The sequence below is a fragment of the Nuphar pumila genome, chromosome 17 (genome assembly GCF_984573655.1).
Source record: "Nuphar pumila chromosome 17, dmNupPumi1.hap1.1, whole genome shotgun sequence".
Classification (NCBI taxonomy): Eukaryota; Viridiplantae; Streptophyta; class Magnoliopsida; order Nymphaeales; family Nymphaeaceae; genus Nuphar; species Nuphar pumila.
The window spans coordinates 23,088,077-23,106,787 of NC_143265.1; the positions used below are offsets into that span (position 1 = coordinate 23,088,077).

Below are 18,711 nucleotides of genomic sequence, written 5' to 3' on the forward strand. Positions count from 1 at the left end.
CGTGTCCCAAATCATGTTTTAGTTAATCGACACACTTCTCGGGAATCCTCTGAAGCAGAATCCCCCTGGCAAGCCCAGTTGGGATGCAATTTCTGTGGCGAAGGACATACGATGGATAATTGTCAACTCAGGGAAGCATACGATAGAAGGGCAACTGCAGCACAAGATCTGGAGGACACAACATCCTCAGTCCAGGGTACTTATAACACACCATCGTTTGATGGACAAATATTACCCCTAGAGAGTGCTCAGGACATCGCTCCACCCACTCATATGCCTTCCCCCAACTCACCAATTTACACACCATCCCCAGACTCGCCACAGTATATATCGGATACTCCGGTAAACATTCCGGCTTCACCGCTATACATATCGGATTCCCCGGTGTACACACCAGCTCCACCGCTGTACATACCGGATTCTCCGGTGTACACTCCGGCTTCGCCGCCCTATGCACCGGATGCCTCGCCACATTACTCCCCCACTACTACTCTTCACGGGCAAGAAGTCCCGAATGAGGATTTGCATCCTTTTCCCCCTCTGCGCGGGTTAAGGCGCACGGGTATCGCAAGAGAGTACTTGAGGAAGTACTCTCATCATCATCCCTAAGAGATATAATTGTGTACCCGTGGACAGTTTTTTTTTAACTTTTTGTAAGTGCCCTCTTATACCAGCACTGCTGGGCTTTTGAAAGCTCTATTACTCGGAAATATGATAAACTTTTTGATATTACTCTTCTCTTTCAAGTATTGACTCATGTATCATCTGGGTATTTTAAGGATGGTTCGAGGGTCGAACGAAGGTTCATCTGACGAATGGTCAGATCAACGGGGATTCATCATGGAATCTTTGAGCGCATTGGCTAGCGCCATGCGAAATCAAGCGCACAGCCAAGTACCTACCCCAGAACCAAGCCACCCTGCGACAGTATCATATGAAAAGTTCTTAAAGCTCGATCCTCCAACCTTCGCAGGCAAGCCCGACCCCGATGCAGCTGAAAACTGGATTTTGGAAATAGAACGAGTTTTCCAAGTTTTGACAGTCCCAGAAGACAAGAAGACCCTTTATGGTACTTTCAAACTTTTGGGTGTCGCCCGCCATTGGTGGGACACGACTCGGAACATACAGTTCCCGACAGACTCGTTTATTCCTTGGGAGGCTTTCAAGAAGGCTTTCTTGGATAACTATTTTCCTCCTCATGCGAGGGAGAGAAAAAAGGTGGAGTTCTTGGAACTTTGCCAAGGCTCGTCAAGTCTGGTGGACTACATCTCCAGGTTCCAGGAGTTGGAGCGTCATTGCCCCAACTTATTTGCAGATGATCGGGAGCGGGCGGGTAAATTCATCCGCGGATTAAAAAAAGGACTCCGACCAAGGGTCCTAAACAGCATGCCATCAGCTCTCTCCGCAGCTGTTGCTGCAGCCACTCTCCTGACCGAGGATTGAGAACGCTCCAAGAGCACCCAAAGCAAGAAGCCACCCGTTGCGGGTAGCGATCAAAAGAAATATCCCTCTGGCGGTCAAACCAAGCGACCGCCCTTTTTCGTAAACAAGGAAGGTGGAAGAAAGCCATATCCTCCTTCCAAACGTCAGCGTCCTCAGGGCAACCCTCCCGCCCGGCAGCAGGCGGGCGATGTCTGCCCCAAATGCGGACGACCTCACCCCGGGCAAGCATGCCCTCTTCTTACAGGCGGATGCCTGTACTGTGGCAAGATGGGCCACTTTGCACGCGAGTGCTGCAAGAAGGCGACTGACGACCTCAGAAGAAATAATGGAGCACCTCTGCTCCCCCGACCACCGCCGCAACAACAACAACAGCAACTTTCTTCCAGGCGCAGCAACCACAGTCCAGCGGCCAGAAGAAAGCACCAGGACGCGTTTACACTGCCACGGTCGAACAGCTGACCAAGGGCGAGCTTGTGCAAGGTACCATCTTGATTGCTAACCGAGCAGCTTTCGTACTCTTTGATTGCGGTGCCACTCATTCTTTTATTTCTGTAAAATTTACTGAACTCTTGCACGTACCTGTAAGTTCGTTAGATAATGCTCTCAACGTCTATAACCCGATTGGGTAGAGCACTGTTTGTGCGACCTACGTGCCAGCTTTGGACGTAGTCTTGGCAGATCGACATTATCCGGCCTGCACTATCCTTCTAGATATGACCGAATTTGACGTCATCCTAGGCATAGATTGGCTGCACAAGTACCATGCCAAGATCTTTTGCCATAAAAGCAAAATTGGGTTATCTCCACCAGGGATGCCTAAGGTGGAATTCAAGTTCGTAAAGGCGGTCCGTGCAGGCAAGATGATTTCTTCGCTAAAGGCACAACATTACCTGAGAAGGGGATGCACTGCCTTTTTAGTCAGTGTCGTCGAGTCCGAACCGACGCTAGTTTCGATTAGAGATCTGGAGGTGGTTTGGGATTTTCCAGACGTCTTCCCAAAGGAGCTGCCAGGACTTCCCCCACCACGAGAGGTTGAATTCAACATCGAGTTGCTACCGGGTACTGCGCCAATTTCTAAAGCTCCATACCGTATGGCGCCAGCCGAGCTCGAGGAACTCAAGAAGCAGCTACAGGAATTGGTGGATCTAGGATTCATTCGCCCCAGTGTCTCGCCTTGGGGAGCTCCTGTTTTATTCGTTAAAAAGAAAGATGGATCATTGCGGTTGTGCATCGACTATCGAATGCTCAACCAGGCCACGATAAAGAATAAATATCCGTTACCGCGTATCGAAGATCTGTTCGATCAACTGCGGAATGCCAAGATTTTCTCAAAGATCGACCTTAGGTCAGGATACCATCAACTCAGAATTAAGGGAGATGATATCTCCAAGACGGCTTTTCGAACCAGGTATGGGCATTTCGAGTTTACTGTCATGCCTTTCGGACTCACCAACGCTCCTGCAGCCTTCATGGACCTCATGAACCGTGTGTTTAAACCCTTTTTAGACACCTTCGTCATCGTGTTCATTGATGGCATCCTGGTGTACTCAGAGACCTGGGATCAACATCGCGAACACCTGATCATCATTTTGGAAACCTTGCGGAAGGAGCGTTTGTTTGCTAAATTCTCTAAAAGCGAGTTTTGGCTCAAGGAGGTTATGTTTTTGGGACATGTTATATCCGAGAAAGGCGTATCCGTAGATCCTGCAAAGGTGGAGGCCGTACTAAGCTGGCAACAACCGAGGAATGTTCGTGACATCAGAAGTTTCCTTGGATTAGCTGGATATTATCGAAGATTTATCCAAGACTTTTCCAAAATCTCTCTGCCTATGACAAAGCTGCTAAAGAAGGAGGCTAAATTCGTGTGGGACGATTCGTGCGAAAACAATTTTCAGTTACTGAAGGAACGACTTACTACCGCTCCTATCTTGGCCTTGCCTTCAGGACAAGGCGGCTTCGTTATTTTTACCGACGCTTCCGGGACAGGCTTGGGCTGCGTCCTAATGCAGAATGGTAAGGTAATCGCCTACGCATCGCGTCAACTTAAGATTCATGAGAAGAATTATCCGACTCATGACTTGGAATTAGCGGTTGTGGTTTTCGCATTAAAGATTTGGCGACACTACTTGTACGGGGAACAATTCGAGGCTTTTACGGATCATAAGAGCCTCAAGTACTTGTTTTCACAGAAGGAGCTTAATATGAGGCAACGACGGTGGCTAGAATTTCTCAAGGATTACGATTTCACCCTTTCCTACCATCCAGGAAAGGCGAACGTGGTAGCTGATGCTCTCAGCCGTAAGGCTTCTAGCATTTCCGTCAACCTATTATACGTTGGTTGGAAGTTGATTGAGGATTTGGTTTCCTGGAAACCGTTTGCAGTCTCATCAAATTCTATCAGTCTTTCTAATCTGATAGCTCAACCTGAGCTGTTAGCCAAGATCCTTGCTGGGCAAAAGACTGATGCGCAGTACGAGAAGTTGAAGGCTCGTACACAACAGACCGATACTCCTTTCCGACTTAAGGACGATGGAAGCATTTGGCTCAAAAATCGTCTTTGGGTCCCAAATGATCCCGTTTTGAGAGACGAAATTCTCGTAGAGGCCCATAAATCCAAATATACGATTCACCCGGGAGGCACGAAGATGTTCAAAGACTTGCAACGCATATATTGGTGGAGCGGAATGAAGCGGGACGTGGCCGAATACATCTCTAAGTGTTTGACTTGCCAGCAGATTAAGATCGAGCATCAACGACCTGGCGGAGTGATGCAACAAATGGAGATCCCACAATGGAAGTGAGAAGACATCACTATGGACTTTATCGTCGGTTTGCCAAGGACACGAAGAAAGAACGATGCGATTTGGGTGATCGTTGATCGACTCACCAAATCGGCTCATTTCCTTCCTATCCGTATTAGTCAGTCCTTAGACAGTTTGGCGGATCTCTACATTCGTGACATTGTGAGGTTGCACGGTGTTCCGATATCTATCATCTCCGATCGTGATCCGAGGTTTACCTCGAGGTTTTGGGGACAACTTCAAATCGCGTTGGGAAAGAATTTAAAGTTCAGTACCGCTTTTCACCCTCAGACTGACGGACAGTCTGAACGCACAATTCAGACTTTGGAGGACATGCTGCGTGCGTGCATGATAGACTGGAAGGGAGAATGGGATTCTCATACCAGTCTGGCCGAATTCGCGTACAACAACAGTTATCACGCTAGCATCGGGATGGCCCCTTGTCGTTCGCGTCTCTACTGGGACGAGGTTGGCGAGCGAAGGATGGAATCTCCTGTAGTGCTACAACACTACACTCAGCAGGTGCAAATGATACGAGAGCGACTCCGTACTGCACAGAGTCGGCAGAAAAGTTACGCGGATTGTCGTCGTCGAGAGCTCACCTTCTCGATAGGAGATATGGTTTTTGTTAAGGTATCTCCCACAAAGAGCGTTTTTCGTTTTGGGAAAAAGGGAAATCTAAGCCCTAGATTTGTCGGACCGTTCGAGATCCTGGAACGGATTGGTGAAGCAGCTTATCGTGTGGCTTTACCTCCTCAGTACGCTCAGATACATAACGTTTTTCACGTATCCATGCTTCGGAAATACGTTCACGACCCATCGCACATCATCCATTATGATGATGTAGACATTCAGAAGGATTTGTCTTTTGAGGAAAGACCAGTCGAGATCGTTGATCGTCGAGATCAAGTGCTTCGATCTAAGACAATATCTCTTGTAAAGGTCCGTTGGAAGCACCATGGAATAGAGGAATGTACTTGGGAGCCTGACTATGCTATTAAGGAGAAATACCCTGACTTGTACCTTGATCGTTAAGTTCAATTTAATTTCGAGGACGAAATTATTTTAAGGAGGGTTGGATGTAAAACCAGTTTAAAAAAAAAAAATCGGACCCGGGTCGGGTCCAGACCCGACCCGGATCCAACCTGTGCCAGCCCCTCGAAAAGGGTTTTCGAGGGGACTGGCAACCCACGGCAGGGGGCCTCTCCGGCGACACAGGGGGCGGGCCCTGTGTGCGCCCCCTCCCTATTAAAAGACGAGAGGGGAGAGGGGAGGGCCTACGAGCCTCCCCCGACTCTCTCTCCCATCTCTCGTCTCTCTCCCCTCTGCTCTCTCTTCCCCCGACTCCATCTCCCTCTCCCTTTTTGCCGACGCAGGACAACCCCCCCCCCCCCCCCCGCCCTCTTCACGGCGCCTCCCTCTCCGGCGAACCCCCCTTCACGGCAACCCACTCCTTTTCCCCCCTCTTTTTCCCCCATTTTCCTCCCCCTGATTCGCCGGAAGGCCGGCAGGTGGCCGGCGGCCCCTGCCGAGCCTTCCTCCTCTTTTTTCACGACAGGCAAGGGGCTCCGCCCCCTTGCCTTCCTCTTATCTCGACAGGCAAGGGGCTTTGCCCCCTTGCCTTCCTCTTTTTCGACAAGCAAGGGGGCTCCGCCCCCCTTGCTTTCCTCTTCTTAGCAGGCAGGGGGCGGAGCCCCCTGCCCTTTTAATTTTCCGGCAGGGGCCATGGCCCCTGCCCTTCCCTTTCCACGTAGGGGCCGATGGCCCCTACCCTTCTCCTTAAGAGAGGAGGCAGGAGCCGAAGGCTCCTGCCCCACCCCTCGGAAACCAAGCAGGGGCCATTTGGCCCCTGCCCCTCTTTTAACCGACAGGGGCCAGAGGCCCCTGTCTCTTTTCTGTCGAGCAAGGGCTCGGCAGGGGCCTTTGGCCCCTGCACTCCCCTACCTCCTCTCCTTTTGAGCCCCAGGGGGGCCTTTGGCCCCTGCGCTCCCTCCTCCCTACTCGTTCCATTGGCAGGGGCCATCGGCCCCTGCCCCTTTCTTTTAAGAAGGCTGGCAGGAGCCGAAGGCTCCTGCCCCTCCTTTTAAAAACCCAGCAAGGGCCCCGATGGCCCCTGCACCCATCTCCTTTTAGTGGCATGGGTCATTGGACCCTACCCCGTTCTCTTTCGTAACGGTAGGGGCCGATGACCCCTGCATTGAGTTGCGGAGAAACCGAGCTTTCTCCTTACCTATATTCATTTTATACATGCTAAACTACGTACTTTTGCAGTGTTACGCAACGGAGCCCGTTCGCGCCCCGCGAACTAAACCGACGATCACTTACGTTCGTAGACAGCTTCATTCTCGCAATACTCCAAGGTAGGAGAAGTTGCACAAGGACTTAAATAATTAAATCAAGCTTAAATAATTGATAATCGAAAGGACTTAATGATATATTTATATACTTATATGTAAATAAGTACACTTTTAAATCAAGGACGCGGTTTCGCGATCCTTGTCCTTTGCTTTCGCATTTCAGTTCGTCGTCGCGCTTTGCGCCCAGGCTTTTTACTTTCGTATTTACTGCTTATTGTCTTTTAATTCAAGGACGCGGTTTCGCGGTCCTTGTCCTTTGCTTACGCACTTTCTGTTTCTGTTGCCGTCGCGCTTTGCGCCCAGGCTTTTGCTTTCATAGTTACTATTTACTGTCTTTTAATTCAAGGACGCGGTTTCGCGATCCTTGTCCCTTGCTTTCGCCGTTCCTGTTTGCCGTCGCGCTTCGCACCCAGGCACTTCCTTATCGCATTATTATCTTTTGTTTCTTTTCCTTGCCATAGACTCAGAGTATTCGAGAGGAATACCTATTCCTCTTTTCACCCGATACGTTTTGGGAAAACCCTTGATCTGGAGCAAGACCAAGTTGTTGGGTGATAGGTTCTTTTGTGAAACCCATTTACCAAAACCAGTGTCATGACTTACATAGCACCCAGACACTGCGTCATCGGATGTCAGATTCGAGAAAATCACATGCCTTATGTTGGCAAGATTGTGTGTGGTTTCGAAAGGTTTGATATGTTAAAATAGATTTTAAAAAAAAACATTATATCTTTGCGAAACACACTCTCGAGGCTCCTATTAAGGACCTGTATCCCTTTTCTCGTAAGCGTACTTCTAAAACATGCGAGACATGTTAGTACTACGACGATTGGATGAGAGTCTTATGACCTCGATTAATGCTTAGTGCAGGTTGTTGAAAACACATATAAAAGTGGGATCGCCTTCATAGGCAAGATGCTCGTTTCGGTCTAATGGACCAGAGCATGAAGAATGAGGCAACGGCTAAGAAACCCCGTTGCGCTTACTTCAACCTTGCTTCGTCAAGAGAGAGGACGAAGGGTACCAACTCCGATTGACAGTCCATTTATGGCTTTCAAAAAAGGCCAAAAGACCCGTTTTTCCCCAGTCATCGGAGGTTAGGGGGAGGGATAGGGGCTACATAAGTTAGCCTAACACTTCTGCAAAAGTTGGATGCATCCCTATCAGGCCTTGAGGACTTACTCTCTCGACCATCGGTCGTCTCCATAGGAATAGGATTCAGTCAGACAACCGAGGTATATTAAAATACTTAACATAATGAACACTCGGCTTGGACTCGACTGTTTCGACTCACGTGCCATGTATGTACCCGCATGGTCGGTTATCAAGTAATAACTAAATTGAGCATGCACACCTTTTCAGTTTGTTGTACTTAGCTTATTCCTCCAGTCTATCTGCTTAGTTCGCTCGTTACTACCTGCTGCATAAATTATCTATGCCTAATTTAGTTCTTTCTGTCTTTGTACTCTCCTGCTAGTTTTTCGCAAAACTAACCCATTTCATGGGCACAGGTGACGATTAGGTGCATCAGGCGATGGCGCGACTGCGAGATGATTTAAGGATCCACTGTTTCTGCTCGTAGTGCTTCTCCTGGACATTTTTGGTTTTTGATACGGTTTTCCCTCGAGGAAACCCAAATTTTGTACAAACTTGATACTCTCTTCAAATAGAAGGAATGGTTTCCTAAGTATTATTGCAGTTCGTCCATGGTAAATCTTTGTTTTCTCGCTAACGTGCCCAAGGTTGTCAAACACGTCCTCTTTTCTTTTAAAAGAAATCGTTTCCGCTGATTTAGAAATAAACTCTGTAAAGAAAAGGAATTTTCCAACTATTTCAAGGAATTTATAAGGTTCGAAATTTTGGGGCATTACAGATGGTGAATTGGATTTGAAGACCTAGCTCAACTGTCATGAAGATGGAGCTTTTTCCTTAAAGATTTTTTAAAGAATTGGACTTTGTTTCAAGACTTCCCTCTGTTTCGAAGAAATGTTTTTCCAAACTTTCGGGTTTTTCCCCGCAAAGTTTGAGGGGGGATGTTAAAATATGTGTATTATCGACATTTGTAATCTCGTATAAATTTATATTCATATATATATAGATATAGATATATATATATATGTATATATATATCTATATATATATGAATATAAATATATATACTTTATTTCACCCAAAAGGGTATTTCTGTAAATTCCTGTTTTACGCATATTCCATTTTGGAATAATGCTTGTAATTTTTATTTTTATTTTTATTTTTCTTCTTTATTTTTCTTCTTTTTCCCTTTTTATTTTTTGGCTTTTGCGCCACATAGGGAGGCTCCCCAAAGAGTCGTTGGGGAGCCTCCAACGGTCACATATGTGACCATTGGGGGCTCCCAACGACTCTCTTGGGAGCCCCCTTTGTGGCTCCTTCTTATGCTTATAAATAGGGGCTCTCCCCTTTGTATTTCGGGATCCTAGAGGGAGCTTATGCTCCATTGTAATGGGGTTTTTATCCCTTGTCCATTGTTTATTCAATAATATGCAACTTATGACTTTATGTCATATTTTTCCCTTTTTATGGGTTTTATGGGTTAGCACATTATGTGCTTGTGTTGTTTCCCTTTAATGGGTATATTTGCACTTCACGTGCATAAGTAAGGGTTCATTATTGAACCCAATGTATTTCAACTCACTTTCTAACATATATATATATATATATATACATAAACACAGTCAGCTGGAACACATACTGACTTTTAGTAATTCAAAACATCGAATGGTGTTGCATCATCAAACCCATCTATTCCCTGTTTCAGTATACCCAACAGTGTTCCATTTTGAGGATAGCAAGATTTCAAAAATCCATTAACAAGAAATTTCCTACATGCATATAATCACACAGTCCCTTTTGATATCAAAATAACCAATATCAAACCGAAATTATGACTTCAATTTCTGGAAATCCAACATTCAGTTTTAGATTCTCATTCTAATACCCAATTTCAGTTATATCATGCGGCCTTTCATAAGTCTGGGTGTTATGATTTCAAATTTGAGTATTCAACAACAAGTATAGCAGTACATTATCATACTTATCAAAATATGAAGGAATGATATTCAGCAACCTACCACATCAATGTACAGGGCTAGTATGAACATTTCCATAAAACCAACAATTTATTAATCACCCTTATTATAACAGAACCCAATTACGCAGGGTGTTCTACCTCCTAAAGACATATGAAATTTTTCTTTAACCCCATAGCATAAAAAGATCTGACTGAACACTTCATACTGATTTATACTATACGAGTGTAACCTGCCTAAATCAGGTTATACGTTACTCTCCATATGCACTTTCAAAATAAAGAACCCCATGCATAAATTCTTATACCTAATCTGAATTCGAAACCACATGGATTCGAGTTATCATTTCCAAGATCGAAAACCCCCAAATAAAGTTTTGTTTTATTTTGATAATGGCAGCCGAATCCCCCAAATCCGATTGATTAGGGTTTCCGTCAACCCTCATAACCTCCTCCCCCTCCTTTATTCATGCCAACCGAAACCCCCAAATCAAAAATTTGGGGTTTTCCCATGTGGGATTCACAAAAAATCCCCAACTACCGATTTTTCGTGGGACCTCCCCTCAAACCCACACATGGAATCGAACCCATGTTCGATCCCTCACCTCGATTCCAAGAAGACCCGTACCTTTTGAAGTTTTTCCGGCGATCGGAGGCTGCAATCACGTGGGTAAGGCCGCAGCTGACGCTCCTTGCTGCTGCCGTGACAGGGAGTCCTCGTCGTGGCCTGTGGTGACTGTTGGTTGCCGCAGCTCGCCGGCGACTTCCTCTCCTCCGGCGCGCGCACACACACACACAGAGAGAGAGAGAGACAGGGGAAGAGAGAGAGACTGTAAAACCCACGTTTTTCAAAAAAAAAATATCGGACCCGGGCCGGGTCGGGTCCGGTCCGGACCCGACCCGGGCCCGCCTGCGATAGGGTTTCATAACCCGACGCAGGAGAGGTTTTGTTTAAAACAAAACCCCCCTGTGCGCCGCATCCCCCCACCGCGCCTTCGGCCCGATTGGGAAACCCATCGGGGTTTCCCCTTTTGTCGCCCCTCCCCGAGCTCTTTAAGAGCATTGCGGGAGGGGAGGAACGATGCCCCGCCCCCCCTTCTCGTTCCCTGCAGGCGACAACCTCGCCGGCAGCCCCGACCGACGCCTCCTCCTTCCCTGCGCACGCCGCCAGCCACCTCGCCTCCTCTCCTTCCAGGTATGCAGCCTCCTCCTCCCCCTCCCATCTCTCTCTGTCACCTCGCCAGGACGCCGGCAGGCGGCGCACGGCCTCTGCCGCGCCCTCCCACCTCCCTCTTTGCCCATTGGAAACCTGACAGGGGGCCTACAGGGCCCCTGTCGTCCCCTTCTCTCTTGTGGGGGGTTCGCCGGAATGCCGGCAGGGGGGCCAATGGCCCCTGCGGCACCTCCTCACCCCTGTGGGTGATAGGGAAACCGACGGGAGGTCGGTTGCCCCCTGTCACCCCCGTCCCGAGCCCTCTCTCTGGCAGGGGTTAGCCCCCTGCCTCCTCTCAATCTCCGGTGAGCAGGGGCAATGCCCCTGCCGTTTCCTGTTTTTCCGGCTGGCAGGGGCGATGCCCCTGTCGCCCTTTGTTTTGCTGGGCTGGCAGGGGCTCGCCCCTGCCGCCTCTTGGCTTCTGGGAGGGCAGGGGATATCCCCCCTGCTGCCTCTTGTTTCTCGGCACGCAGGGGGCTTGTCACCCCTGCGGCTCCGTGGTTTTGTCAGGCAGGGGTCGAGGCCCCTGCCATTTGTTGGTTCTGCAGGCAGGGGCTGAGGCCCTTGCTGTCCCTTGATTCGTCAGGCAGGGGCTGGGGCCCCTGCCATTCCCTATTTTTGTGGCCCCTGCCATATCATGTTCTTCAGGCAAGGGGGCCGAGGCCCCTGCCGTTCTCTGTTCTGCGGGGTAGGGGTCGATACCCCTGCCCTTCATTATTCTGTCTGGCAGGGGCCGAAACCCCTGCCATTTTGAGCTGGCACGCAGGGACCAGTGTCTCTGCCACTTGTTACCTTCGTGAGGTAGGGGTCGAGGCCCCTGTCAGCTGTTTTGTCAGGTAGGGGCCGATGCCCCTGCCATGCGTGACCTTGTTTGGCAGGGGCAGAGGCCCCTGCCCTTCGCTTCCTCGTCAGGCAGGGGCTGAAGCCCCTGCTATTTTATTGTTCTGTCGGAAGGAGCCGAGGGCCCCTACCGCCTTGCTGTTTTCGGCAGTGCCTGTCGCCTAAACCTACCCACGTCCTCATCGCACCATTAATTAGATTAGCTTAATTAAATGTTTCGCACTCTTGCAGATTTACGCAACAGGTCTCGATCGTGCTCTGTGGCTCAACCCTCATATTATCCTCACGCGTAGGCGTACGCAGTTGCACGACATCCCAAGGTAGGGTAAAGTCGCACAAGGGGCAATAAGATCTAATTAAGTTGAAATAATTAAAATGTCTATGCTAGTTGTACTTAGATTTATACTGCTTTTGCGTGACTTATTATTCTTGTCTCCATGTTTATGAGTCGATGTACGGTTTTACTCTTCGAGTAGTAATTTGTGTATTTGCTTACGTGTTGAAGGTGGTTTCGCACTTTTTGCAATACTTATGCCCTAAGTTGCTCGCATGTATACTTGCCTGTACCTTTCTATGGGTGGATGTACAATTTCATTATTCGATTATTATTTTGCGTAGTGTTTATGAATTTGAGGTGTGGTTTCGTATTTCTTGAAATACATATGCCCTTGTTTGCGTGCATCCATTTTTGCCTGCACGTTTCCTTTGAGTGAGGTACGACCTTGTGTCTCGTGTATTACTTATGACCCTATGTGTTTGCCTGTCTAAGTGGTCAATGTATGGTGTTGGTACCTCATGTATTACTTATGTGCTTTTCCCTCGATGTGCGGCATCGCAAGTCGAGAGTTGTTTGTTGACATGTTATAACCTGCATATGCTCACACTCATGGTAAATATGTACTTACATAAATGTAGTCTTGTGCCTATCCTGTTATCACCTGTTTTCAAAACACCAGAAGTTGCACTTGTGCACTATAGTTCTTTTAAAAAGGATTTCCTTCTGCAAACCCAGGGCTCTTCAAAATGCACAACTTTTGCAAAGTATGATTAAGTCTTGCAGGATTGCGAAGTCACATTTGGCCCCTCCCAAGTCCACACACTTGGGAGAAATGTTTTATAACCTTGACTCAAGTTGCGGCTCATTTTGAATAACCCCGATCAGGGGCATGAGCATATGAATGAGTGGGGTTCTGTTGAAGGACCCATTCCTTATGTATCAATCTAGTGTAACATGTCGATACTAAGATAAATTTTGGATGTAAGATTGATAGTGTTGTGTCTTGTGTGAATGACTTAATGTGGCATTATGGCTTTTAAGGATGAATCGTGCCAAATGAGCACTCCTATATTCTTTGAATTGTTTTGAAGTTGGGTGTTGGGTATTTCTTTTGAGAAGCCCACAGACCTCCCTGGTTCAGTATGGCGTACTTTTAGACATGCACAACATGTTAAGTACTTTGTTGATCGGACGAGAGATCCGAGATGACCTTGCATCATGAAATATGAAAAATGTTGTTGAAGTGAATTCAAGATTTATCTTGCAAGGCTGTGTTGTATTAATTCTTTTGCAGATAACATCTGTTGGGGTTTCTTTTGTGGAACCATATCCCTTTCATCGTAGTCGTACTTATGATATGTACGACCGTACTTTTTGATAAGTACGTCTTCTTACGTTGCGATGATTGGATGAGTAGGTTGTGGCAACCTCGATGAGCGCAAATAACAAAATGTTGTGATCACCTAAATAAGTGATGTTTTCGCCTTCACCGGCAAGATACTCGAGTGGGTCGAAAGACCAGAGTATGTAGAATGAGTCTTCAGTTAACTACCCCTGATGTACTCATTCGAATCGCTGACTCCTGTCAGGAGAGAGGACAGGAAGGTACAAAACTTCGATGGACAGGCCATTAATGGAAGTTACGAGCAAAAGACTCGGCTTCCCCAGTCATCGGAGTTAGGGGAATGAGACTACCATAATTATCCTAGGTGGTAGCTCTCCATGTTTGGGATGCATCCATTGTTTATGCTGCTTTGGGGATTTCTCTCTTGGTCACCGACCGTCCCCTTAGGTGCGGACTCAGTCAGCTATCCGGGTTATCATAAAATACATAGCATAATAAACCCCCGGATCAGTCTAGGCTGTTTCTAGAGTCGTGCCTTGTGCGTACCCGCTTGGCCAGTTAATATCGAAACATAAGTTAAATCTGATCGCAATGTGTTCAGTTATGCACGTACGATAGTTATAGGGTACAACAGGTTCAATACTTATGGAATTGTGTGTATGGTTGATGAAGCATTGTATTTTGCTAGTTAACTTTCTTGTGCAGTGCTTTGCTTGTAATAGTTAGCCTACTGGTGCCAGTAAAATGCGTGTAATAATTTTAACATTGTGTTCATGATAGTTGCTCTGTGAATCTGTTGAAATTAAATTGCTATATAATTGTCTGTCTACTTGACATATTAAATTATTCTGCTTAATTATGTTCAATATTGTCATGTTTGTGCACCTACCAGTTTTTAGTGAAACTGACCCATTTTATGGGCAGGTTTTGGATAGGTGATACAGTCTGCGATGGCACGATGGCGTGATGAGAGCAAGATAGAGCTTTTTCCCTGACGTTCCGCTCCTGAGGACATGTTGGTAAATTGGGTATGAAGGGTATTCCAAAATTTCTCTTTTTATTAAACCTTGAGTTACTAAAGCTGTTTTAGTAAACTTCTTTTCGGTTTCAACAAACAAATTCTCCATCATTGAAATTGCATTTCAAAACCATTTGATTTCAATAGTTGTGCCAGATTTGACAAAGGAAAGTTTACACTGTAATGCGCTCAAGGTCCATTGACTTGTGGTTTTAAAAATATTATTTTCCGCTGAAGTATTATTTAAACTCTGATAATTGTATGATTTCAAAGCTTTCTAAACTATTCTAAAAGTTACAAGTCCTGGATTTTTGGGGCGTTACAACTTGGTATCAGAGCGACAGGGAAAATAGTGATTCTTGACCATCCGACATCTGCATCGCACAGTAAGTACTATTGATTTTGTTGTTTTGTACTTAATTTGATTAAAATATCTTGCTTCGATTTAGATGTTGTATAATGAGATGAGCGAGGCAATAAATGTTTTGACTGGAGCCGTTATGCATCTCCAATCTATGGTTCAGAACCTGAGTCATAGTGTGGCTTGCGAGAACACCTTTCAGGGTCAGTGCGATAAACAGATGGATAACCATCAAGTTACCCCTAATCTATTGTACCCCCGAAATTCTATTGTTTGCTCTTTCTGTGGTAACGTGGACCATTAAGGGAAGGAATGCCGCCATAAGCGAAAGTACGATAAATGGCATCTGGCCACACAAGGCTTGGAACAAGGGAAGCAAGTTAAAGATTTTCAGAACAAAAAGTCAGTTGGTAGTAAGGAAGTTAGCAAATGCCGACTTGCCAATGATAGAATGCAGGGATCCCCATCTAAGAAACAAAAGCAAGGCAAAAGAATCAAGCTACATCGATCGTCTAGTCGAAAATGCTCGAAGTGTAATTATGGTCATCCGGGACAACAATGCCCTCGAGACACTGGAGGTTGTTTCTATTGCGGAAAGATGGGACATTTCGCCAGAGTTTGTCGCAAGAAGGAAGCAGATCTGAAGAAGCGAACCGCGAAGGAAAGTCAGCAACAACAACCCAAGTTGCCTCACTAGTAGCAATAAAAGTAGAGAAACATTTTTTATTTTCGTTATGACGGGTTAGGTAGAGAATTAGCAAATAGACACTTTAATAAGTTCGGGTAAGACTTTTTATTTTCCAGTACGGATCTTGTAGTAAAAGTTTATTAATGAAATTACGTATGAAGTTTGTTCAACCCAGACCCTTATGAGTATGATGCTTATGCAGGTAAATGACATGTTACGCCTACAACTGATTAGTTTTTGTGTAGTTAACTTGTTACGCCTACAAATGATTAACTTTTAAGTGGTTGACTTATACGCCTACAAATCATTAGTTAGACTATTTAGAGGAATGACACCTCCCGACTACAAACACTTAGTTTTTATGATACATCACACCTACATAGCCGTGTTGTAGAGGGTTGCATTATGATTGGTTGTGAGAATATATCATACCTGTATAGCATGATTGGCGGATATCATATTGGACTAAAATATCTTGTAGATCTGTGCGTGTGTTTCACACTGATATGGTCGAATGCGATGTGCTTTGAGGTAAAATTATATATGCATATGATGGTACCATGATTGGGATGTCTTAGATGCATATAGAATTTGAATTCTGTGTGCGTAACTCGAACTACGTAGAAGTTACGTATCCGGAGGTTTAGTGGATCCTTGTTATATACATGATCACATTGTATAGAACTCATGCTTTGAGGTTAGATTTGGATAATGAAATGCTCCTGGTGGCAATGATATAATGCATAGGATAATATGCTTTTGTATGATATGATTGAAATGCATGTGACCTCAAATTTTGAAAGTATGGAACCTTATTGGTGAAAGGTGTGATTTTTGATGTATGTGCCATATGAAGTGATGTGATGCTCATTTATGATATATATATATATATATATACTTTTGCCCCTTTATTGGTGGCTATCGACCCTGTGAGTGGTCGTTTGTTTGATGCATGTATCATTGATTTCGGTACCTGTTGAGGACCTTGTCCGCAAAGGATTTTCTGTGAAGGGTATGTATGATCAAGATCAGGTAATCCGACTAGAGTGGTGAATCTCTGTGAGGAAGTACACTGTCCAAGATTGGGTAGCCGCAAAGATGGCAAATTCCTGTGAGGAAGTATATTGTCCAAGACCAGGTAAACCTTCTAGGGCGGTAATTCCTTGTGAGGTCGTACATTTCCCAGACCAGGTGATCCAGCGTGGAACTTGTAGATTTTGATTTCGTAGAGAATTATGGTGTGTTTTGATGCTCTTCTGAGAGCATTTGATATAACCAGTTATGAATATTTAAATTTGGCTTTCTGTTGTAGCATGATTATATATTGGTTTTAGATTAGAAAGTTGGATCCTTGCTGATTCTAGATCTTGATACAAGGATATGTTTTTGTCTTATACTAAAGTTAGGGCCATTCTACGAACGATAACTTAAGCGAAGATAGGATAACTGGCCATGTAAGGCCTTGAAGTATAAGCATTAATTAAGGCTTTTCCGGACATAGAGTCTGTTAGAATTAGTAAGGGTAACGAACGACAACCTGATTATGATATAGGACAGAAACCTCCGTTAAAGGAACGTAAACAAACTAGAGCAATGTCTTGTTGTGTCTCTTCATTCGTATCAAATCTAGTAGAAGGTGACGAATAAACATTCTTACAGTCTTCTGCCAAGCCCTTTTTGTGACTCCGTATAAACTCTTGCGAAGACATAAATTATTAACAATTTACCCACATTTTGTTCGATCGAGTTGTTGGCTTCGAACCTGTCTCAGGAATTTATTATGTGCTATCCGGATTACTTTAATAGCATACGTGTTTCAGATCACTCACACATATTGTGTATCCTCGTTAACAACGATTAACTAAGAACCAGATTGTCGCAGTTAATCTTTTAATAAATATTTCGCGGACGAAATTCTTTTAAGAGGGGTAGGATGTAAAACCCACGTTTTTCAAAAAAAAAAATTATCGGACCCGGGTCGGGTCCGGTCCGGACCCGACCCGGGCACGCCTGCGATAGGGTTTCATAACCCGACGCAGGAGAGGTTTTGTTTAAAACAAAACCCCCCTGTGCGCCGCATCCCCCCACCGCGCCTTCGGCCCGATTGGGAAACCCATCGGGGTTTCCCCTTTTGTCGCCCCTCCCCGAGCTCTTTAAGAGCATTGCGGGAGGGGAGGAACGATGCCCCGCCCCCCCTTCTCGTTCCCTGCAGGCGACAACCTCGCCGGCAGCCCCGACCGACGCCTCCTCCTTCCCTGCGCACGCCGCCAGCCACATCGCCTCCTCTCCTTCCAGGTATGCAGCCTCCTCCTCCCCCTCCCATCTCTCTCTGTCACCTCGCCAGGACGCCTGCAGGCGGCGCACGGCCTCTGCCGCGCCCTCCCACCTCCCTCTTTGCCCATTAGAAACCTGACAGGGGGCCTACAGGGCCCCTGTCGTCCCCTTCTCTCTTGTGGGGGATTCGCCGGAATGCCGGCAGGGGGGCCAATGGCCCCTGCGGCACCTCCTCACCCCTGTGGGTGATAGGGAAACCGACGGGAGGTCGGTTGCCCCCTGTCACCCCCGTCCCGAGCCCTCTCTCTGGCAGGGGTTAGCCCCCTGCCTCCTCTCAATCTCCGGTGAGCAGGGGCAATGCCCCTGCCGTTTCCTGTTTTTCCGGCTGGCAGGGGCGATGCCCCTGTCGCCCTTTGTTTTGCTGGGCTGGCAGGGGCTCGCCCCTGCCGCCTCTTGGCTTCTGGGAGGGCAGGGGATATCCCCCCTGCTGCCTCTTGTTTCTCGGCACGCAGGGGGCTTGTCACCCCTGCGGCTCCGTGGTTTTGTCAGGCAGGGGTCGAGGCCCCTGCCATTTGTTGGTTCTGCAGGCAGGGGCCGAGGCCCTTGATGTCCCTTGATTCGTCAGGCAGGGGCTGGGGCCCCTGCCATTCCCTATTTTTGTGGCCCCTGCCATATCATGTTCTTCAGGCAAGGGGGCCGAGGCCCCTGCCGTTCTCTGTTCTGCGGGGTAGGGGTCGATACCCCTACCCTTCATTATTCTGTCTGGCACGGGCCGAAACCCCTGCCATTCTGAGCTGGCACGCAGGGACCAGTGTCCCTGCCACTTGTTACCTTCGTGAGGCAGGGGTCGAGGCCCCTGTCAGCTGTTTTGTCAGGTAGGGGCCGATGCCCCTGCCATGCGTGACCTTGTTTGGCAGGGGCAGAGGCCCCTGCCCTTCGCTTCCTCGTCAGGCAGGGGCTGAAGCCCCTGCTATTTTATTGTTCTGTCGGAAGGAGCCGAGGGCCCCTACCGCCTTGCTGTTTTCGG

The 18,711-nt window shown here is 47.0% G+C and overlaps 1 protein-coding gene across 1 annotated transcript in view; it reads right to left on the minus strand.

Annotated features, from left to right (window-relative positions):
• Positions 1-18,711, minus strand: part of LOC149811796 (putative V-type proton ATPase subunit H) — a 163,480-nt gene that overhangs the window by 45,603 nt on the left and 99,166 nt on the right. The gene's annotated exons all lie outside the window — the stretch shown is intronic.